Below are 23663 nucleotides of genomic sequence, written 5' to 3'. Positions count from 1 at the left end.
GCCAACGTTATACACTTAAAATGGTTAATTTTATGTTATGTGGATTTCACCTTAATTTAAAAAATACATGTAAATACAATAATTTCAGATAATGAGAAGAGCTAATAGGAAAATAAAGCAGGATGATGAGGTCAACAGAGATGAAATGCAAGAGGCTGTCCACAAAGGGGCAACATTTAAGGCAATTGCCTGGAGGGGAAAACCTTGCAGATTAGGGAAGAACTTTACAGGCAGGGGAAAAGTAAGAACAAAGGCCCTGGGGCAGTAAGGAGATGGGCCTGATCGGTGCCAATGTAGCTGGATGTTGTGGGTAAAGAGGGGGAAGGCAAGAGGTGAGAGTGTGAGGTAGGTAGGAACCAGATCCTGGATACTCACCTGAAGGTTTGACTCTAATTCTCAGGGGAAGGCCACTGGAGAGTTGTAATCAGATGATATATGGTGATTTGCATTTTTTGTAAATACAGGTAAAATTTGCCTAACATAAAATTAACTAATTAATTTTAAAGTGCACTATTCAGTGACATTTAGTAAATTCACAATGCTGTGTAACTACCATCTCTAGTTCCAAAACATTTGCATCACCCCAAAGAAAGCTGTAGATATTAAGTAGTCACTCCCACTACCCCCTCCCCGAGCCCTGCTAACCACTAAAATCTGCTTTCTGTCTCTATACATTTACCTATTCTGGATGTTTCATATAAATGGAATCACACAATATATGACCTTTTGTGTCTGGCTACTTTCACTCAGCATCATGTTTTCAAGGTTCATTCATGTTGCAGCAACTTTCAGAACTTTATTCCTTTTCAGGGTTGAATGATATTCCATTGTATGGATAGACCGCTTTTTGTTGATGCAGTCATTAGTGAATGGACATTTGCGTTGTTTCCATACTTTGTGAATAGTGCTACTCTACTATGAACATTTTGTAAAAGTTTTGTTTGAACACCTGTTTTCAGTTCTTTGGGATATCCACCTAGTAGTGGAATTGCTGGGTCGTATGGAAATTCTATGTTTAATGTTTTGAAGAACTGCCAAACTATTTTCCACAATGGCACTTCTATTTTCTATTCCCATGTACTGATTGGCATTTTTCAAAAAGAATTATTTGGCTGTTGTGTGGCAAAAAGATCGTAGGCAGGAGGTGGAGGAGGCATGGAGACCGGTTCCCTTTGTCCAGGGAGGAGATGACAGTGGCTGAGACTTTCTTAGCAGAAGTAGAGGTGAGGAAAAGTGGATGAATTCTAGCATGTTTTGGAATGTCCTGACTTACAACTGAAAACTTCAGGTGGAATTCTAGCTGTGAGAGAAAAATTGTACAAAGGCAGGTCTGGTCTGATTTTGAAGTGAAATGTAGTGGGGGGATTTGAATCCTGGGAAGAAGAAAGTTCTTCAGCCATTCTCTATTCAGTGATTGGTGAGGATGTTTTGTAGGGAAATTTCCATTATCTTGCCGGCTGGCTTGAAAACTACTCTTGGGGATAAAACTTTTTTTTAAGAAAGACACCTTGATGGGCAGCTGAGAGGAAAAGTGAGACCCTGAAGTCATCAGTCAGTAAAAGCAAAGTCCCCTAAAGCAACGTTTAATGGTTCTCCAGAATTTTCCCGGGCGTGGGGATGGAGGAGAGAAAAAAGAGATTAGAATGGGTGGGGAAGGCATCAGTTAGGCAATGCCCTGTGGATGCCTGGGACCACTGGCCAGAGAAGCATCTCCAGTGAAATCTGTTGAATTATCTGGCTTAAAGCCCGTGAAAAGACAAGACCACTGAGTCCCAGGGCAGCAAAATGCTTGCAAAAAGATGGGTGATAGTACGTGGCAAAACCAAAAATCAAATGTCCTTTCCACTTTTCTCTTGCTATGGAATGTTTTCAAAGGGTTTCTTTGAAGAGAAACAAGTAAATACTCAAGCTGCACTCCCTATAAGTTTACAATCACATCCACTCATCCATTCATCCATCCACCCATGACCCATCCACCTACGCATGCATCCATTTCATCATTCAGCAAATTTCATAACACATTTACCATCTAAGCTGAGGCTGGGTTGTCAGAAGGCAATCCTGCAGGGCCTTATTTACCATGACAAGGAATTTGAATTTTATTCTAAGAGTAATGGGGACCCATGTAGGGGTTTTAGCATGAGGTGGCCTAAACGTAAGTAAAATGATTACTTTGGTTTGTGGATGGTGCGTTGGAGGGGGCAAAAGAAGAAGCAGGGAGATGCAGTCTCTAAATAACACAGTCCGACAATTCTATTGATACGGACCAAGGTTCTTGGCCTTCCCCAGTCAATAGAAATTGATCAGAGGTCAGACAAGAAATTCAAGCAAGGCTTTTCTGGGGCCCCTGCTGCAGCAGCAGGGAGCAAGAACAAGTAACACGTTTCCCAGCTCGCTCCCGCAGGGGAGCTGGATCATTATATGGGGTGAGAGTGGGGGTGTGCCCAGGGGTCAGGGCAGGAGGGGTCGCTTAGGTGTTTTGCCCACCCCTTTGTTGGTGTTCTGTGCAGGGGGTATGCACAGTACCCTGCTTTTGCTCCTGACACCCTGATTTTGCTCCTGGCTTTTCAGAAGTGGCAGTTGGGTTTTTTGATCTTTTTGTATCTTTTGTATCTTGTTGTCCATAATTTGCCCCAACTGTGCACGCACGCAGTTATTTTTAGTCCCTTATATTTTCTTTGTATTTTGTTTCTCGAGGAGACATATGTCCAGGTGTAAGCACTGCAGCAAAGGGTCCCAGGTCCTAAGTCCCAGTCTGTCTCATTATTGCCTTCAGCTATCTGGGCTTCCAAGCAGTTCAACAAGAACTTATTGAGTTGCTACTGCATACCAGGCCCAGGCACTCTGGGTACAGAGATGATCAGGGAGTGTTGCCTGCCCTGGAACTGAAGCTGCAGTGGGAGAGACAGAAGGAAGCCAACAATTATGACTTGGGATAAGACATCTGGATAACCAGATGATGTGACGACACAGGGAGGGAACCCCAACAAAACCTAAAGAGGCAGAGATATCAAGGAGGGCATCTTGGAGGAATTGGCATTTAGGCCGAGGATCTAAGGATGACTTGGACTTAGCTGGGGAAGGCACACTTGGTAAAGAAAACAGGATGAGCAAAGGCACTGAGGCATGGCACAGCGTGGTTTCATGTGGGAAGTCACATGAGATTCCTTGGGGAATGAGGCAGAATATTACTAAACAGATAGGTACAAGTGATGTGTGTGTGTGTGTGTGTGTGTGTGTGTGTGTGTGTGTGTGTGTGTGTGTTACAAGCTGATCAGTTTGGGAGGGTGGCTGTGGGTGAAGGATGAGAATGGAGATGTTGGCAGGGGCTGGGCATGATAGATCTCACATGGTTCATATGCTGATGGAACTGGGGAGCCACGGATTATAAAGGGAGAGGCATAAACCCTCCCCCTTCTGCCCCCTTCTCGGTAAAGAGTCACAGTCTGTGCATGTGTGGGCAAGAGACGATGAGACCTTAGGATGCAAGTTCAATATGCTGTTTGTTGGTATAAGGTGTATGTGTGGGGAGCCTATTTCCAGGGGCAATTTATGTCTGTTGTAAAAAATAACCTTTTTTCCTGTTATACTAATAATCTATTTGTTTTGAAAATTTGGAAAATATGGACTAGAAAAATGAACAAAAATTTAAACCTGAAATTACATCCCCTAGTGATAAATCTGTTAGTATTTTATTGTATATCTTTCCTGTCATTTAAAATTACATAACCATGATTTTTATATAAATGAGATCATAGTCTGAACACTGACTTATTAGTTGCTTTTACACTTAGCAATATAGCATTAACAGCCTCTGCATTCATTTCCTAGGGCTGTCAGAATGAAGTACCACAACCTGGGTGGATTAAAGCAACAGAAATAGACTTAGAAATAGAGGGACCTTCAAGATGGTGAAGGAGTAAAACATGGAGATCACCTTCCTCCCCACAAATACATCAAAAATACATCTATATGTGGAACAACTCCTACAGAACACCTACTGAACGTTGGCAGAAGACCCCAGAGTTCCCAAAAGGCAAGAAACTCCCCATGTACCTGGGTAGGGCAAAAGGAAAAAGAAAAAACAGAGACAAAAGAAAAGGGACGGGACCTACACGTCTGGGAGGGAGCCGTGAAGGAGGAAAAGTTTTCACACACTAGAAGCCCCTTCACTGGCGGAGACGGGGGTGTAGCGGTGGGGGGAAGCTTCGGAGCCACGGAGGAGAGCACAGCAACAGGGGAGCGGAGGGCAAAGCAGAGAGATTCCCATACAGAGGATCGGTGCCGACCTACTCGAGAGGCTTGTCTGCTTACCTGCCAGGACGGGTGGGGCCTGGGAGCTGAGGCTCGGGCTTTGGAGGTCGGATCCCAGGGAGAGGACTGGGGTTGGCAGCGTGAACACAGCCTGAAGGGGTTAGTGCACCACAGCTAGACAGGAGGGAGTCCGGGAAAAAGTCTGGACCTGCCGAAGAAGCAAGAGACCATTGTTTTGGGTTGTGTGAGGAGAGGGGATTCAGAGCACCGCGTAAACAAGCTCCAGAAACGGGCGCGAGCCGTGGCTATCAGCACAGACCCCAGAGACGGGCATGAGACGCTAAGGCTGCTGTTGCTGCCAAGAAGAAGCCTGTGTGCGAGCACAGGTCACTATCCACACCTCCCCTCCCAAGAGCCTGTGCAGCCCACCACTGCCGGGGTCCCATGATCCAGGAATAACTTCCCTGGGAGAGCGCACGGCGCGCCTCAGGCTGCTGCAATGTCATGCTGGCCTCTGACGCCGCAGGCTCGCCCCGCACTCCATGCCCCTCCCTCCCCCCCCGACCTGAGTGAGCCAGAGCCCCCGAATCAGCTGCTCCTTTAACCCTGTCCTGTCTGAGCAAAGAACAGATGCCAGAGGGTGACCTACACACAGAGGTGGGGCCAAATCCAAAGCTGAACTCCGGGAGCTGTGCGAACAAAGAAGAGAAAGGGAAATCGCTCCCAGCAGCCTCAGGAGCAGCGGATTAAAGCTCCACAATCAACTTGATGTACCCTGCATCTATGGAATACCTGAATAGACAACGAATCATCCCAAATTGAGGTGGTGGACTTTGGGAGCAACTGTAGACTTGGGGTTTGCTTTCTTCATCTAATTTGTTTCTGGTTTTATGGCTACCTTAGTTTAGTATTTAGAGCTTATTATCACTGGTAGATTTGTTTATTGATTTCGTTGCTCTCTTCCTTATTTTATATATAAATATATATTATATATATATTTTCCCTTTTTCTCTTTTTGTGACTGTGTATGTGTATGCTTCTTTGTGTGATTTTGTCTCTACAGCTTTGCTTTTACCATGTCCTAGGGTTCTGTCTGTCCGTTTTTTTGTTTGTTTGTTTTAGAATAGTTTTTAGCACTTGTTATCATTGGTGGATTTGTTTTTGGGTTTGGTTGCTCTCTTCTTTCTTTGTTTGTTTTAATTACTTTTTAATTTTTAATAATATTTTATAATTTTTATTTTAATTATTTTATTTATTATTATTTTCTTTCATTTTTTCCTCCCTTTTCTTCTGAGCCGTGTGGCTGACAGGGTCTTGGTGCTCCAGCCAGGTGTCAGGCCTGAGCCTCTGAGGTGGGAACACCGAGTTCAGCACACTGGACCACCAGAGACCTCCTGGCCTCATGTAATATCAAACAGTGATAGCTCTCCCAGAGATCTCCATCACAACACTAACACCCAGCTTCACTCAACGACCAGAAAGCCCTAGTGCTGGACACCCTATGCCAAACAACTAGCAAGACAGGAACACACCCCCACCCATTAGCAGAGAGGCTGCCTAAAATCATAACAAGGTCATAGAACTCCAAAACACACCACTGGACATGGTCCTGCCCACCAGAAAGACAAGATTCAGCCTCATCCACTAGAACACAGGCACCAGTCCCCTCCACCAGGAAGCCTACACAACCCACTGAACCAACCTTAGCCACTGAGGGCAGACACCAAAAACAATGGGAACTATGAACCTGCAGCCTGGGAAAAGGCAACCCCAAACCCAGTAAGTTAAACAAAATGGGAAGACAGATAAATACACAGCAGATGAAGGAGCAAGGTAAAAACCCACCAGACCAAACAAATGAAGAGGAAATAGGGAGTCTAGTTGAAAAAGAATTCAGAGTAATGATAGTAAACATGATCCAAAATCTTGGAAATAGAATGGAGAAAATACAAGAAATGTTTAACAAAGACCTAGAAGAACTAAAGAGCAAAGAAACAATGATAAACAGCACAATAAATGAAATTAAAAATTCTCTAGAAGGAATCAATAGCAGAAGAACTGAGGCAAAAGAATGGATAAGTGACCTGGAAGATAAAATAGGGGAAATAACTACCGCAGAGCAGAATAAAGAAAAAAGAATGAAAAGAATTGAGGACATTCTCACAGACTTCTGGGACAATATTAAATGCACCAACATTCGAATTATAGGGGTCCCAGAAGAATAAGAGGAAAAAAAGGGAGTGAGAAAATATTTGAAGAGTTTATAGTTGAAAACGTCCCTAATATGGTAAAGGAAATAGTCAGTCATGTCCAGGAGGCACAGAGAGTCCCATACAGGATAAATCCAAGGAGAAACATGCCAAGACACATATTAATCAAACTATCAAAAATTAAATACAAAGAAAAAATATGAAAAGCCGCAAGGGATGGGCTTCCCTGGTGGCACAGCGGTTGACAATCTGCCTGCTAATGCAGGGGACATGGGTTCGAGCCCTGGTCTGGGAGGATCCCACATGCCATGGAGCAACTAGGCCCATGAGCCACAACTACTGAGCCTGCACGTCTAGAGCCTGTGCTCCGCAACAAGAGAGGCCGCGATAGTGAGAGGCCCGCGCACCGCGATGAAGAGTGGCCCCCCCTTGCCACAACTAGAGAAAGCCCTCCCATAGAAATGAAGACCCAACACAGCAAAAATACATAAATAAATTAATAAACTCCTACCCCCAACATCTAAAAAAAAAAGAAGCAGCAAGGGAAAAGCAACAAATAACATACAAGGAATTCCCCATAAGGTTAACAGCTGATCTTTCAGCAGAAATTCTGCAAGCCAGAAGAGAGTGGCAGGACATATTTAAAGTGATGAAAGGGAAAAACCTACAACCAAGATTACTCTACCCAGCAAGGATCTCATTCAGATTCGACGAAGAAATTAAAAACTTTACAGACAAGCAAAAGCAAAGAGAATTCAGCACCATCAAACCAGTTTTAAAACAAATGCTAAAGGAACTTTTCTAGGCAGGAAACACAAGAGAAGGAAAAGACCTACAGTAACAAACCCAAAACAATTAAGAAAATGGTAATAGGAACATACATATCAATAATTATCTTAAATGTAAATGGATTAAATGCTCCAGCCAAAGACATAGACTAGCTGAATGGATACAAAAACAAGACCCATATATAAGTTGTCTACAACAGACCCACTTCACACCTAGGGACACATACAGACTGAAAGTGAGGGGATGGAAAAAGATAGTCCATGCAAATGGAAATCAAAAGAAAGCTGGAATAGCAATTCTCATATCAGACAAAATAGACTTTAAAAAAGACTGTTACAAGAGACAAAGAAGGACACTACATAATGATCAAGGTATCAATCCAAGAAGAAGATATAACAGTTGTAAGTATTTATGCACACAACATAGGAGCACCTCAATACATAAGGCAAATACTAATAGACATAAAAGGGGAAATCAACAGTAACACAATCATAGTAGGGGACTTTAACACCCCACTTTCACCAATGGACAGATCATCCAAAATGAAAATAAATAAGGAAACACAAGCTTTAAATAATACATTAAACAAGATGGACTTAATTGATATTTATAGGACATTCCATCCAAAAACAACAGAACACACTTTCTTCTCAAAAGCTCATAGAACATTCTCCAGGATAGATCATATTTTGGGTCACAAATCAAGCTTCGGTAAATTTAAGAAAATTGAAATCGTATCAAGTAAATTTTCCAACCATAACGCTATGACACTAGATATCAATTACAGGAAAAAAATCTGTAAAAAAATACAAACACATGGAGGCTAAACAATACACTACTTAGAAGGAAACAATAGCAAAGAACAATAAAACTAAAAGCTCATTCTTTGAGAAGATAAACAAAATTGATAGACCATTAGCCAGACTCATCAAGAAAAAAAGGGAGAAGACGCAAATCAATAGAATTAGAAATGAAAAAGGAGAAATTACAACTGACACTGCAGAAATACAAAGGATTATGAGAGATTACCACAAGCAACTATATGCCAATAAAATGGACAACCTGGAATAAATGGAAAAATTCTTAGAAAAGCACAACCTTCCGAGACTGAACCAGGAAGAAATAGAAAATATGAACAGACCAATCACAAACACTGAAACTGAAACTGTGATTAAAAATCTTCCAACAAACAAAAGCCCAGGACCAGATGGCTCTACAGGAGAATTCTCTCAAACATTTAGAGAAGAGCTAACACCTATCCTTCTCAAACTCTCCAAAATATAGCAGAGGGAGGAACACTCCCAAACTCCTTCTACGAGGCCACCATCACCCTGATACCAAACCCAGACAAAGATGTCACAAAGAAAGAAAACTACAGGCCAATATCACTGATGAACATAGATGCAAAAATCCTCAACAAAATACTAGCAAACAGAATCCAACGGCATATTAAAAGGATCATACACCATGATCAAGGAGGGTTTATCCCAGGAAGGCAAGGATTCTTCAATATACACAAATTAATCAATGTGATAAACCATATTAACAAATTGAAGGAGAAAAACCATATGATCATCTCAATACATGCAGAAAAAGCTTTCAACAAAATTCAACACCCATTTATGATAAAAACTCTCCAGAAAGTAGGCATAGAGGGAACCTACCTCAACATAATAAAGGCCATATATGACAAACCCACAGCCAACATCATTCCCAATGGTGAAAAACTGAAACGATTTCCACTAAGATCAGGAACAAGACATGGTTGCCCATTCTCACCACTATTATTCAACATAGTTTTGGAAGTTTTAGCCACAGCAATCAGAGAAGAAAAAGAAATAAAAGGAATCCAAATTGGAAAAGAAGTAAAACTGTCACTGTTTGCAGATGACATGATACTATACATAGAGAATCCTAAAGATGTTACCAGAAAACTACTAGAGCTAATCAATGAATTTGGTAAAGTAGCAGGATATAACATTAATGCACAGAAATCTCTTGTATTCTTATACACTAATGATGAAAAATCTGAAAGAGAGGGTTTTCCCTGGTGGCGCAGTGGTTGAGAATATGCCTGCCGATGCAGGGGACACGGGTTCGTGCCCCGGTCCCGGAAGATCCCACATGCCGCGGAGCGGCTGGGCCCGTGAGCCATGGTCGCTGAGCCTGTGCATCCGGAGCCTGTGCTCCGCAACGGGAGAGGCCACAACAGTGAGAGGCCCACATATTGCAAAAAACAAACAAACAAACAAAAAATCTGAAAGAGAAATTAAGGAAACAATCCCATTTACCACTGCAACAAAAAGAATAAAATGCCTAGGAATAAACCTACCTAAGGAGACAAAAGACCTGTATGCAGAAAACTATAAGATACTGATGAAAGAAATTAAAGATGATACCAACAGATGGAGAGATATACCATGTTCTTGGATTGGAAGAATCAACATTGTGAAAATGACTATACTACCCAAAGCAATCTACAGATTCAATGCAATCCCTATCAAATAACCAATGGCATTTTTCAAAGAAATAGAACAAAAAATTTCACAATTTGTATGGAAACACAAAAGACCCCGAATAGCCAAAGCAATCTTGAGAAAGAAAAACAGAGCTGGGGGAATCAGGCTCCCTGACTTCAGACTACTACAAAGCTACAGTAATCAAGACAGTATGGCACTGGCACAAAACCAGAAATATAGATCAATGGAACAGGATAGAACGCCCAGAGATAAACCCACGCACATATGGTCACCTTATCTTTAATAAAGGAGGCAAGAATATACAATGGAGAAAAGACAGCCTCTTCAATAAATGGTGCCGGGAAAACTGGACAGCTACATGTAGAAGAATGAAGTTAGAACACTCCCTAACACCATACACAAAAATAAACTCAAAATGGATTAAAGACCTAAATGTAAGGCCAGACGCTATAAAACTCTTAGAGGAAAACATAGGCAGAATACTCAATGCCATAAATCACAGCAAGATCCTTTTTGACCCACCTCCTAGAGAAAGGGAAATTAAAACAAAATTAAACAAATGGGACCTAATGAAACTTAAAAGCTTCTGCAGAGTAAAGGAAAGCATAGATCAATGGAACAGGATAGAAAGCCCAGAGATAAACCCATGCACATATGGTCACCTTATCTTTGATAAAGGAGGCAAGAACAAGATGAAAAGACAACCCTCAGAATGGGAGAAAATATTTGCAAATGAAGCAACTGACAAAGGATTAATCTACAAAATATATAAAGAGCTCATGCAACTCAATATCAAAACAACAAGAAACCCAATCCAAAAATGGGCAGAAGACCTAAATAGACATTTCTCCAAATAAGATATACAGATGGCCGGCAAACACATGAAAGGATGCTCAACATCACTAATCATTAGAGAAATGCAAATCAAAACTACAATGAGGTATCATCTCACACCGGTCAGAATGGCCATCATCAAAAAATCTACAAACAATAAATGCTGGAGAGGGTGTGGAGAAAAGAGAACCCCCTTGCACTGCTGGTGGGAATGTAAATTGATAGAGCCACTATGGAGAACAGTATGGAGGTTCCTTAAAAAACTACAAATAGAACTACCATACGACCCAGCAATCCCACTACTGGGCATATACCCTGAGAAAACCATGATTCAAAAGAGTCATGTACCACAATGTTCATTGCAGCTCTATTTACAATAGCCAGGACATGGAAGCAACCTAAGTGTCCATTGACAGATGAATGGAAAAAGAAGATGTGGCACATATATACAATGGAATATTACTCAGCCATAAAAAGAAACGAAATTGAGTTATTTGCAGTGAGGTGGATGGACAAAGAGACTGTCATACAGAGTGAAGTAAGTCAGAAAGAGAAAAACAAATACTATATGCTAACACATATATATGGAATCTAAAAAAAAAAGGTTCTGAAGAAACTAGGGGCAGGACAGGAATAAAGACGCAGATGTAGAGAATGGACTGGAGGACACGGGGAGGGGGAAGGGTAAGGTGGGATGAAGTGAGAGAGTGGCATGGACATATATACACTACCAAATGTAAAACTGATAGCTAGTGGGAAGCAGCCACATAGCACAGGAAGATCAGCTTGGTGCTTTGTGACCACCTAGAGGGGTGTGATAGGGAGGGTGGGAGGGAGACGCAAGAGGGAGGAGATATGGGAACATATGTATATGTATAACTGATTCATTTTGTTATAAAGCAGAAACTAACACACCATTGTAAAGCAATTATACTCCAATAAAGATGTTTAAAAAAAAAAGAAAGCAACAGAAATGTGTTGTCTCACAGTCTGGTGGACAGACTTATGAGATCAAGGTGATGCAGAGCCATTGATCCCTCTGAAACCTATAGGGGATTCTTCCTTGACTTTTTTCAACTTCTGATGGTGGCTGCCAACTTTTAGTGTTCCTTGATTTGCAGGTGCATCACTCCAATCTCTACCTTTGTCACCATATGACATTCTCCTTGTGTGTCTGTCAGTGTCTTCACATGGCCTGACTCTAGCATACCTCATCTTAACTAATCACATCTGCATCAACCCTATGTCCAAATAAGGTCACATTCTGAGGTATTGGGAATTACAACTTCAACGTATCTTTTTTGGGGGGAAGGGATATAATTCATAACAGCTTCTCTTGCCATTCAATATTGTATAATATGAGATTTTTAAATTGAAGTATAGTTGATTTACAATGTTGTGTTAGTTTCAGGTGTACAGCATAGTGATTCAGCCATATATATATATATATATTTTTTTTTTCTGATTCTTTTCCCATGTAGATTATTACAAAATATTGAGTATAGTTCCCTGTGCTATATAGTAGGTCCTTGTTGTTTATCTATTTTATATATAGTAGTGTTTATATGTTACTCCCAAATTCCTAATTTATACCTCCTCCCTAGCTTTCCCCGTTGGTGACCATAAGTTTGTTTTCTATGTCTGTGAGTCTGTTTCTCTTTTGTAAATAAGTTCATTTGTATCATTTTTTTAGATTCCACATATAAGTGATATCATATGATATTTATATATCTCTGTCTGACTTACTTCACTTAGCATGATAATCTCTAGGCCCATTCATGTTGCTTCAAATGGCATTATTTCATTCTTTTTTATGGCTGAGTCGTATTCCATTGTATACATGTATACATTGTATACATCTTCTCTATCCATTCATCTGTCAATAGACACTTAGGTTGTTTCCATATCTTGGCTGTTGTAAATAGTGCTGCAACGAACATTGGGGTACAAGTATCTTTTCAAACTATGGTTTTCTCCAGATATATGCCCAGGAGTGGGATTGCTGGGTCACCCGATAACTCTATTTTTAGTTTTTTAAGAAACCTCCATACTTTTCTCCATAGTTGCTGCACTGAGAAAATATTCTGTTTTATGGGTGTACAAGTGTCCGAGGGTCCATCCTGCTTTACACTGAATATGCAACCTGTGTCATGTCCTTGTCCAGCTCTGTGCAATAACAGTGGCCATCACCCTGACAACAGTGATACTGGCATGGCCTGAGCTTCCACTGACCACTAGTTCCTACTGACAAAGAAGGGCAGTGGACTTGGGTTCTTCCAAAAGCCTTTTAAACACAAGGGCAAGAATCAAAGGGGAAGCCTCGCATAGCCAGACATCCAGGGATCCGAACATCCCCCTGGGCAGATCCAGCTCATCCAGATGTGACCACACGTTGGAACGCACCCAAGAGTAAGCTGTGATTCATCAGCTCCTCAGCCAAATCCAACAATCGTTTTATTCAACCTGCTTTATGAGGGTAGGCGAAAAATTTCCAGCCCGTTTCTTAGGATGTCACCAGTGACCTCAAAGGCTATTGCAGCAGACTAAAAGGGAAAGTTGTTTGCTTGTTTTAAATCACAGACCCTCTCTTTTCTGAGCAGGGAAGCTTCAGAAGCCCATCCTGATGAACCGTCAGAGCAACAGTACTATAAGTATTGACTGTTAGGGATGCAAAGGGGGTTTCCATGTACATTCTCCCATTTGATTCTCCAAATACACCAGCCCGATAGGGCAGGAGTGGCTTGTTACGTGAGGCTCCGAGCTGCCCTGACTCGCCCAAACCTGCTCAGCTTATGACCACACCGCCGTGGGAAGCTCACATTGTAGACACAATCTTATTTAATCTTCACCCAAAACCTGGGAGGGAAGTGAAATGCCCTTCCCCCTTCCAGAGATGAACAAACGAAACCTTAGAAAACACGCTGCCTCACTCAAGCTCACACAGCTAGCAAGTGCCAGAGCTGGCCTTGACCCCCAGCTGCCCGACTCTGGTGACATTTGTGACCACTAGTCAGTCTGCCCTGTGCAGGGCCAAGACAGGCCCGGACACCCTTGCTGGCTCTTGACTCTTTTTTCCCTCATGACCTCATTTGGTTTCAACAGCGAGAGTTTATCTGCATTTTAAACTGGACAAGATAATATATACCCCTGGGGGCATTGCCCCTGATTCTGTTATTCATGATAGGCAAGGACTTTGGGTCGTGAGGCCTGCTGAAAACAGGGATATTATTTCAAGATTTTCTGGATCAAGGGGTAAGTGTCCTGAGGGAAGACTCACAGGTCCCCAGAGTGTTAACAGATAGTCTTTAGTGAAATATACGTATGAGCGATCTTATAAGCATATGTATTTTTCTGGGAGTTTTAGTCCATTTCACTCCTCATGAGAATCTGTAAGGTCTTTGTGACCCAGAAATAAACCCAAACCGAAAACAATGTATATTGTTTCTGTATGGCAGGCTTTCTGGAAACCACCGTGGTTTTCTATTAAGGAAAGTCTCTTGCCTTTGAATATTGCAGTAGACAGAGCCTCAAAAGAGAACTCCAACTCGTGCACTCAGCAGATGCTTAAGAAACACAGGGTGGAGAAGACAATGCTTTGTAGAGAGAGCTCTGTCCCCTGGTCTGAGGAGGAAATGGAGTGATGCGTCCAGAGACCTGGCATGCTCATCATCCAAACACCATCACCAGCACCTCCGGGCTCTACCTCCAGAATATGCCTAGGATTCCTGCCCTGCTCCCCATCGTCCATTGTGGTCTCACACTACTCCTGCCTTGCTGTTCCTTGAAGCCCTCCAGGAGTGTCCCACCGCCTTCACAATACATCTAAGCTCGTGGCGATGGCTGCAAAGCGGAAATGACCTGCCTGGTTCCCTACATTCTCTTCTGCTTTCAACCCACTCAGGCCACACTGCCTTCTGCCCTTGAACCTTGAGTTTGCTCCTTCCTCAGGCCTCTGCATTTGCTGGAATCTTCTGCCCCTAGATCTTTGCAGGACCACATCCTTCTCATCAGTCAGGTCTCTGGGAGATGCTGCCTCTTGAGAGACGCATCCATTCTCAGGAGTCCATTCTGTGGGAATGTGTGTTTGCTTTTCTTCCCAGTCTTTATCACCATTAAACAATGATCTCCTTTACTTACTTATCTGGCTAGCCTGTAGGCTACAAGCTCCATTGGCTTGTCTGAAACTTAGAGCCTCAATACATATGTGTTGAGAAGGAAGGGATGGGCAGGTGGTCAGCATTATCCCTGAAGTTGAGGCTCGCCAGATCTTCCTTGAGGGAAACCTGCAGTAGCGGAGTGTTGGAATGTTACCGGGACTGACAGCTTCCTCCAAAGCACGGGAGGCTCATTTTCACCCCACTTAGCAGTGAATTACGTTACCTGCTGGTAAGGGCAAGGCCACAAGGCCCGTAATTAGTTCCCTGATTATTCGCAATTGAAGCGATCATGGCTTACGGATGGTGTTTGCCACAAAAACCTGCAGGAGAGCCAGGCCATTTGGCAGCTACTGCGTTCCCAAGAAGGCAGATCAATTTCCGTTTGATTTATTTAAAAATAACAGATAAACAATGCAGAGCTGCTTGCAAGGTTTGGGTTTCTCCTTTTCTGAAATTTGGGGAAAGGAGGCAGCTTGAAATTGCCAGTTAGGAGAAGATGGGCAGAGCACGCTCACAGCTCAATAGGATTCCCCTATAATCAGAGCTAATAACTGTATTTTTCTACTACTAAACAATTCTGTTATTTTAAAGCTTCTAGTTAGAGAGCTGGCTAAATGATGCTCAGGGGCTGGCCATGGAGAAGACTCCTTCTGAAATACAGCAATGAAGCCCATTTTTTACCACTTTGTTCCCATTTTATCTCGGGCTGATAGGTGATACGCTGACACACGTGGGGAGAGATACTGGACGGGTGAGATGTCTTAAGGAGCCAAGAAATGCGCATCTTTCCCTGGAATACAAAGGGTACCGGTATTTCCTCTAGGGTCATGAATTTAAAATCCTTCTCTGCCTCAAATGCACTCTTAATCTGGGCTCTTCCCTGACCTATGCTACTTCCCGAATATCTAAATATGTCCCTTTTCCAACTGAGTCCTTCAACGATTTCCCACTGCCATTAGTTGGTGTCTTACATGGCCATGTGGGCCCGTCCCCTACCTCCTGGCTCCGCCTTCCCCATACCTGTCCACACCCCACCCCCTTCACCTTCATGCTCCCAAATAGTGAATTACCGTTTGCATGCAGCAGAGTGCTCTAAGTTATGCAGTCTGGGAGCCAGGATGCCTGGTTCTAATTCTAGCTCCACCATATATCAGCTGTGTGACCTTGGGCAAGTCATTTGACCTCTCTGGGACACAGGTGCCACGTCTATAACACAGGGATAATAGAAGCATTTTCCTCTTAAGGTGATTGTGAGTGTCAAATGCATTAATGATTCTACAGCACTTACAACAGCGGTTGGTGGATGCTGTGTGCTCAGAAGAGATAAGTGGGCAGTACTGCTCCTCTACTGTGCTTTGTTTCTCTTTGCACACACTTGTTTCCTTTGTCTGGATCTCTCTTTCTGCCCCAATCCCTTATTCTCCTGTTTGATTCATCTTTCGTTTTTCTGTTTAGACGTTTCCTCTTCCTGGAATCCTTCCAGATCCCTTATCTGCGGGTTAGGTGCTTTTCTCTGGCTCCTACAGCACCCTCTACTTCCTCCCTCACAGATGTCATCCCCAGTATATTACTTTAAATGTTTATTTCAAAATAATTTTAGGTGCACACGTTCCTGTAAGAAATAATACACAGCGATCCCGTGTGCCATTTACCCAGTTCCACCAACGCCAAACAGTGGTCCGTACAGACTAGAATATCGACGTTGGTACAGTTCAAGATACACATTTCCATCATCACAAGCATCCTTCTGGTTGCCTTTTTAAAAAACTTTTTATTGGGGTATAGTTGATTCACAATGTTGTGTTAGTTTCAGGTGTACAGCAAAGTGAATCAGTTATACATATGTCCACTCTTTTTTTAGATTTCTTTCCCATATAGGCCATTAGAGAGTACTGAGTAGAGTTCCTTGTGCTCTACAGTAGGTTCTTATCTGGTTGCCTTTTTATAGCTATGATCACTTCCCTCCAGCTTTCACAGCCACCTTAAACTTTGGCAACCATTCATCTGTTATCTGCCCTCCATTTCTGTAAATGTGTCATTTCAGAAGTGTCATATGAGTGGAATAATAAAGCAGAATAATAAATAAACACTTAAGGTTTGAAGTTTTTCAATAACTCTTGAGATTCATCTACAATGTTTCCTGGATCAGTGATTCCTGCGTGTTATTGAGATGGAGAGATGCCAAAGTTTTTATACAATCCTATGTTGAAGTTTATCTGGGTTGTTTGTGGCTAATGTGAAACTCCTAAGCAGGGTCAGAGAAGCAGTCAGTAGCCAGAAAACCTTCAATGAAGAGAAGAGTCTAACACCCTCAATGTCATTACTTCTATCCCCAACTCCACAAAGTCTCCTGACTGGGCACTGAGAACTAGAGGCCTTGCAAAAGGGGCAGCATCCCAGGTCCTTTCAGACCATGTTTACTGGAAAGCAAACTTGCAAAGACTTTTTTCAGTGAAATTCAACTACATACACAGAATACAAAAATGACTTGGCCATTAGCACACATAAAATTCAAAAATGACCTTTACCATTAGCACAAACAATTGTATAGATTTAGGTATCTCTAATGGCAAAAATGAGTACATATCCACAGAAAGTTTTTAAAGACTGTACCATATTACAGTCTGTATTAGCAACAGTAGAGGAAACATCCTGTGTGCCCGTTATCTGGGAATGCTTCAAAAATTACAGCCATGCGTAACATAGAATATAATGTGACAAAGTTAAATGGGACAGATACATATTTAATTACCTGAAAATATAATAAATTCCTCTGGAGAGAGATAATTCCAGATGGCAAACTTTCACATTAAAAAAAATATGTAGTTGACATACACTGTTATGTTTCAGGTATTATTACATTGTGATTTGACATTTGCATACATTATGAAATGATCACCATAATTTGTCCCCATAATAAGTTATTACAATATTATTGACCATATTTCTAATGCTGTATATTACATCCACGTGGATGATTTATTTTATAGCTGGAAGTTTGTACTCTTAATCGCCTTCACTATACCCCCCCTGCCCCCATCCTCCTCTCCTCTAGAAACCACCCATTTATTCTTTGTATCTATGAGCCTGTTTTCTTTGTGTTCTATTTGTTTATTCTATTTGTTTACCTGTTTTGTTTTTAGACTCCATGTATAAGTGAGATCATACAGTATTTGTCTTTCTCTGTCTGACTTATTTCACACAGTAAAATACTTAGTATAATGCCTTCTGGATCCATCCATGTTGTCACAATTGGCAAGATTTTTTTTATGGTCGAGTAATATTCCACTGTATATATGTATACGCATCTTCTTTATCCACTCATCAACTGATGGACAGTTAAGGTGTTTCCATAGTGTGGCTATTGTAAATAGTGCTGCAATGAACACTGGTGTACCTATGTCTTTTTTTTTCAGTGTTTTTGTTTTCTTCTGGTAAATACCCAGAGTGAAATTGCTGAATCATATGGCAGTTCTATTTTTAATTTTTTGAGGAATATTCTATGGAAAACAGTGGATGCAACAATTTACGTTTCCACCAACAATGCACAAGTGTTCCCTTCACATCCTTGCCAACACTTGCTGTTTGTTGTCTTTTTGATGACAGTCATTCTGATGGGTGTGAGGTAGTATCTCATTGCACTTTTAATTTGGATTTCCCTAATGATGACTGATGTTAAGCATCTTTTCATGTGTCTGTTGGCCACCTTATATCTTCTTTAGAAAAATGTTTATTCAGGTCCCTCACTCATTTTAAAATTGGGTTTGTTTTTTTTTTTAATGTTGAGCTGTATGAGTTCTTAGTACATTTTTGGATATTAACCCCTTAGCAGATACATTGTTTGCAAATATCTTCTCCTATTCAGGAGGCTGCGTTTCCATTTTGTTGATAGTTTCCTGTGCTGTGCAAAAGCTTTGTAGTTTGATATTGTTCCACTTGTTTATTTTTGCTTTTGTTTTTTTGCCTGAGATCCCCCAAAATATTGCTAAGACCAATGTTAAAGAGCATACTGCCTATCTTTTCTTCTAAGAGTTTTATGGTTTCGAGTCTTAGCATTTAAGTGTTTAATCCATTTTGAGTTTATTTTTGTACATGGTGTGAGAAAGTAGTCCAGTCTGATTCTTTTGCATGTAGTTGTCCAGTATTCCCAGCACCATCTATTGAAGAGGCAGTCTTTTCCCCATTGTATATTCTTGCCTTCTTTGTCATAGATTAATTGACCATATAAGTGTGGGTTTTTTCCTTGGCTCTCTATTTTGTTCCATTGATCTGTGTGTCTTTTTTTGTGACAGTACTGTACTTTTTTGATGACTGTAACTCTGTAGTATAGTTTGAAATTAGTGAGTGTGATACTTCCAGCTTTGTTCTTCTTTCTCAAAATTGTTTTGGCTATTCAGGGTCTTTTGTGTTTCCACACAAATTTTAGAATGATTTGTTTGCATTCTGTGGAAAATGGCCTGTGTATTTTGGTAGGGATTGCATTGAATCTGTAGATTGCCTTGGGTAGTACAGTCATCTTAACAATATTAATTCTTCCAAAACATGAGCATGGTATATATTTCCATTTGTTTGAATCATCTTCAATTTCTTTCATCAATGTCTTATACTTTTCAGAGTACAAGTCTTTCACCTCCTTGGTTAAATTTATTCCTAGGTAATTTATTCTTTTTGATGCAATTGTAAATGGGATTATTTCCTTAATTTCTCTTTCTGATAGTGAGTTATTAGTGTATTTCTATGCAACAGATTCCTGTGTAGTATTTTAGTATCCTGCAGCTTCACTGAAATCATTTATTATTTCTAATAGCTTTTTGGTAGCATCTTCAGGTTTTTCTATATATAGTATCATGTCCTCTGCAAATGGTGACAGTTTTACTTCTTCTTTTCTAATTGGATTTCTTTTATTTCTTTTTCTTGTCTGATCACTGTGGCTAGGACTTCTAATACTATGTTGAATAAAAGTGGTGAGAGTGGACATCCTTGTCTTGTCCCTGATCTTAGAGGAAAAGCTTTCAGCTTTTCACCATTGAGTGTGATGTTAGCTGTGAGCTCATTATATATGGCCTTTATTATGTTTATTTAGAGGGCATGTTCCCTCTATACCCACTTTGTTGACAGTTTTTTTTATCATAAATGGATGTTGAATTTTGTCAAAAGATTGTCTACATCTATTGAGATGATCATATGATTTTTATTTTTCTGTTTGTTAATGTGGTGTATCACATAGACTGATTTGCAAAATTGAACCTCCTTGCAACCTTGGGATAAATTCCACTTGATCATGGTGTATAATCCTTTTAATGTATTGTTGATTGCTTATCTCCACTTTGTTTAGTCTTTTTCTAAGGTTATGTATGTCTTGTTCCTTCATTTCAATCACATTCCTCTGTCCCTTCATTTTGCCCAATTCTCTGTGTTTATTTTGTCTGTTAGGTAGGTCAGTAATGTTCTCAATCTTGAAGTGACCTTATGCAGAAGACATCCTATGGGACCCAGCAGCACACTCCCCTCTGGTCACCAGAGCTTTGTGCTTTAGTGGTGCCTACGTGGGCTGCTTGTGCTCTTCTGTTGTGGTGGAGGCTGATTACTGTGAGCACCCTGGTAGGTGGGGCAGGCCCCTGAACGGGGTGGCTATGAGGCTGTGCCCCATGCAGTGACTGTGGACCCACTGGAGGGCCAGGTAGGCTTCCTGTGTGGTTGGCTGTGTGGCCCAGGGGAGCATGGGTCTGCTGCTGGCCCACTGGTGGGCATGGCCAGGTCCCTGTGTGGCTGGCTGTGCAGCCTGGGGTGCTTGGTGCTGGTGCTGGCCCACTGGTGGGTGGGGCTGGGTCCCTGATGCTAATTCACTAAAGGGAGTGCTTTTAAATGATGCTTGCCAGTGCTGGTGTTATCGTGGTAGTAAGAGCTTCCCCAAATGGCTGCCCCCCATGTCTATGTCCCCAGGGGGAGTCTCAGTGCCTCCTGCCTCTCCAGCAGGCTCTCCATGATGGGCAAGTGGGTCTGACTCAGGCTCTTTTCAAACCACTGCCTTCAGCAGGTGAGATTTTGTGTGTGCTCTTTAGGAGTGGAGACTCTGTTTCCTATAGCCCTCCAACCCTCCCAAACATAAGCCCTGATGGTTTTCAAAGCCAGACATTCTGGGGGCTCCCCTTCCTGGTGCAGGACCTCCAGGCTGGGGAGCACAATGTGGAGCTTGGATCCCTTGCTCCTTGGGAAGAGTGATGATTGAGGTATTTCTTACATTTGTGGGTTGCTGATCTGGGAGTGTGGGTCTTGACTGTATCACTTCTCAGCCCCTCCTACCCATCTCATTGTGGTTCCTTCTTTACATCTTTAGTTGTGGAAAATCTTTTCTGCTAGTCTTTGGGTTGTTCTCATGGGTAGTTGCTCCATAAGTAGTTGTAATTTGGTGCATCTGTGTTAGGAAGTGAACTCAGTGTCTCTCTACTCTGCCATCTTGGCCACCACCTTCCCACTCCAGTGTATTTTTAGTTGCCTGTTTATATGTCGGTCTTACCTACTATCCCAGGGGTTCTAAACCTCAGCACTATTGCCATTTTGGGCGAGATCATTCTGTGCTGCAGGGGCTCTCTTGTGCAGTGTGGGATGGTTAGTAGCGTCCCTGGCCTCTACCCACTAGGTGCTAGTAGCATCCTTCCCTCTCCATCTCAGTTGTGACAACCAGAAATGTCTCTAGATGTTGTCAAGTGTCCCAGGTGGGGGCAGGTGTGAAATCATCCCTGGTCGAAACCATTTCACTAGACTGTAAGCTCTGGGAGGACAGGAAGTGTGTCTGTCTATCCTTCTCATCCTAAACCCCCAGAATCTAGAATAGCACCTAGTACTTATTTGGTCCTTAATAAATGTTTGCTGAATGGCTGAATGAAGATTCTGGGCTGCCTCAGGCAAAGCATGCCTCGGGCAAAAGTCAAAAGACCTGAATTCTCATCCTGAATATGCCAGTAACTGGTTATGTAACCCAAAGCAATCCCTCCTCTCTGTTCTGAGTCCGGTTCTCTGAAACTGACATGGATGAGCGTGCTTGCTCCTCTGAATATGGCTGAGGAGAGTGGCGTCAGCATCATCTGGCAGTTGGTTAGGCATGCAAATTACTCTCCTCCTCCCCAGACCCAGGGAATTGAAGTCTCTGGGTGTGGAGACCTGAAATTTATGTTTTAACAAGCTCTCTGGGGGATTCTCGTTCATGCTTCATCAGTTCTTACCCCTGGCTGATCTTAGAATTCGCCTGGAACGTTTTTTAAAGCTGGGATGCCTGGGACGCTAGATTCCCCCAGCCCACTTTCATGAGCAGCTCTGGTACTGGGGCTGGCTGTTGGCATTTCCCACCTGCCTCAGGTGATTCCAGTACACAGCCAGGATTGAGGCTCTCTCAATGCAGACAAGTTCCATAGCTCTGTGCCTCCCATCTTGAATCTTTTGGAAATTGCATTAATTCTTTCGGTCCAGCAGAGGGCCACTTACAGCGCTGAGAAGAAACAGGGTTATTTCTGGGTAGGGGCACTGGAGTCACGGACCCGCAAATACACAGCTAGAAGTAAGTGTCTGAGACATTCCTCCCCAGCTCTACTTGGAAAAATATCCAGATCAAATTAAGAAGCACCATGAGTGCCTCTGCTTTACACATGCTCCTTGCAGCATCCCGGGACAGCAAAGAGGGACGGGCAAACCCTAACCAGGATTCTCTAGTTGACTATGAGTTTTAAAACCCATGTCAAGAATCTTCCAACAAAATTTATTTCAGAAACCCTCCACTTGTCTGGGTCCATGACAGCTTCTTCAGAAGGTATCTGCATTTTAGTGTAGAGACTGGCGGAAGTGAAGTCAGACACACCCGCATGCCTCTGAGTATGCCACTTCCCTCTTCTGGATCTCAGATCTCAGGTGGGGATAAGACAACTTATTGTCTGCATTGTGGTGAGGCTGTCAACCTAGGTGAACGGGTAGAGCACTGGCATGAGAACAGCTGCTCAGAAACTCAGTGGTTCTCCAAGTGTGGCCCAGTCCAACAGCATTACCTGGAAACTTGTTAGAAATGCAAATTTTTGGGTACCACCCCAGACATACTGAATTAGAAACTCTGGGGGTGGGGTAAATGATTTCCCCTTTCTGAACCGCAATTTTCTCATTTGTGAAATTATTAGAATAACAGCAGTACCTATATCTCAGAGATCCGTTGCAAGGATTAAATGAGATATGCATGTAAACTAGTTAGCACAGCGCCTGGCATACAGTAAGAGTTCAATAAATGTTGCTGTTACAATTATAATCTTCAAAACCCCCTGCTCCATGGAAGCCTCAAAAAGCTTTTGTTAAAACTCTGCACAAATAATTCTTGCAGGGCTTTGCAAAATACCATATTTTGTCTCAGGATGCTCCCCATGGAATACAACACACCGAGCAGGAGTTAACAGGGTACAAATGTGCCATGCTACTATGTCAGCCAGCTTTATAACTCATTCTGAGAGAGGCCATCACTCTGAGCAATATAGCTATTTATTGTAGGGTCCCATTATGGGCTGTGATCTATTTAAGTCTATCCAGCTGTCAGAAAGACCAGCTTTCCTGCTACCAATCAGGAACAAGAAGATGGGCTTGGGGCAGGGAAAAAAAAACCACAAACAAATAGCAGAGAGGACTTGAAAAATATTCCACTCATGGCTAGAGGAAATATAAAAGAGAAAAACAAATACTATATGCTAACACATATATATGGAATCTAAAAAAAAATGGTTCTGATGAACCTACGGGCAGGACAGGAATAAAGACGCGGATGTAGAGAATGGACTTGAGGACACAGGGAGGAGGAAGGGTAAGATGAACGAAGTGAGAGAGTAGCACTGACATATATACACTACCAAATGTAAAATAGCTAGCTAGTGGGAAGCAGCTGCATAGCACAGGGAGTTCAGCTCGGTGCT

The 23663-nt window shown here is 42.2% G+C and overlaps 1 long non-coding RNA gene across 8 annotated transcripts in view; it reads left to right on the top strand.

Moving 5' to 3' along the window:
* Positions 1-5231, top strand: part of LOC131741283 (uncharacterized) — a 64051-nt gene extending 58820 nt beyond the window's left edge. For 7 of the 8 annotated variants that reach the window (XR_010836507.1, XR_010836506.1, XR_010836502.1 and 4 more), the window contains one exon: positions 3832-5230. This is a non-coding gene — a long non-coding RNA (uncharacterized lncRNA). Of the gene's footprint in view, positions 1-3831 lie in introns of all 8 variants that reach the window. The other variant, XR_010836504.1, reaches the window with a different exon arrangement.
* Positions 5232-23663: the final 18432 nt, after the last annotated feature.

This window comes from Kogia breviceps, chromosome 14, assembly GCF_026419965.1.
Source record: "Kogia breviceps isolate mKogBre1 chromosome 14, mKogBre1 haplotype 1, whole genome shotgun sequence".
In the NCBI taxonomy this organism is placed as follows: domain Eukaryota; kingdom Metazoa; phylum Chordata; class Mammalia; order Artiodactyla; family Physeteridae; genus Kogia; species Kogia breviceps.
This window is presented reverse-complemented; position numbering and strand designations above follow the sequence as displayed.